We start from the raw sequence: 1331 nt of genomic DNA, 5'->3' as shown, positions 1-1331 counted from the left end.
AGGGGAGGGGAGGGGAGGGGAGGGGAGGGGAGGGGAGGGGATTCTTGGTGAAAAATAATTTGCAAGCAGAGACAGCAATCCAAATCTGAACAAAGAAAATCGTTTAATGCTAAGCCCCGACAGCACATGCATAGCAATGCCAGGATAGTGAGTGAGTGGCATGAATCTAACTCAGTACCCTCCAATAAAATGCATACAAATTGCTTATAAAAGTCAGAATCCCTCCCCGCACAACAACAAACAACAAAAAACAAGTTATGCAAATTCACTCCTTCACAAAAATTTATCCTGTAAATTTCTACAGATTGGCAGTGATCGCAGGAGTGGCATAAGAATATTGAAAGGGCAGGGAAGAAATGGCATTCCCACAGACAATCAGTATTGGCCACACTTCACCTCCAAGATGGGCATTGGGGATTTCCTGTTGGGTTGTAGAGGATCTGCCCAGCGGGTGGTCCTGGACAGTGGTGAAGCAGGGAGTGCTCAGTGGGACACGAAATGATAATAGGAACAGTAGTGTGTAGCACAACTCTTGTTCTGGCCTAACCCCCATGAAGTCTGTAGGTATGAAAGGTCTGGTTAGGAAAGAGCAGAAAGGTAAGCAAGTTTGGAGGCAATGTGACTGGCTTATGTAGGGAAACAATTGTCCTTCCCCACTTTAAGTTGTTCCCTACCCACAATCTTACCCCTTAAATCAGTGTCAAGAAAATGACCTTAGCCCCTTTAAAAAAGGAAAGGGTATATAAGCAATCAGCTCTAGAAACTGTCACCTTAGGATTGATGACTACGCGTGAAGAAAATTTTAAGAAATTCAAATGGGAGTTGCCAGTGAACTTTCCTTTTCAGAAGAAACATTGGCTTTTCCTAGGACATTTTCTGTTCCTCTTATTGCTGTGATTTTGGGGTGCCTTCCTGTCCCACTGCCTTGGTATCTGTATTAGTTTCCTATGGCTGCCATAATATATTGCTGCAAACTTAGTGGCTCAAAATAACACAAATGTATTATCTTGCAGTTCTGGAGGTCAGAAGTCCAGCATGGATCTCACTGGGCTAAAATCAAGGTGTCAAGAGAACTGTAGTCCTTCTAGAGGATCTATGGGAGAATCTGTTTCTTTGCCTTTTCCGGGTTCTAGAGGTCACTTGTATTCTTTGGCTCATGCCCTCTTCCGTCTTCAAAGCCAGCAGCGGAAAGTTGAGTCTTTCTCATTTGGCATCACTCTGACATTGGCTATTCTGCCCCACTTTTCCATCTTTTAGGAAGCGTTGTGATTACCTTGAGCCCACACAGATAATTTAGGATAATATGCCTATTTTTTCTTTTTTTTTTTTTT

This window comes from Physeter macrocephalus, chromosome 11 (genome assembly GCF_002837175.3).
Source record: "Physeter macrocephalus isolate SW-GA chromosome 11, ASM283717v5, whole genome shotgun sequence".
Taxonomy (NCBI): Eukaryota; Metazoa; Chordata; class Mammalia; order Artiodactyla; family Physeteridae; genus Physeter; species Physeter macrocephalus.
Note: the sequence above shows the minus strand (reverse complement) of the source record.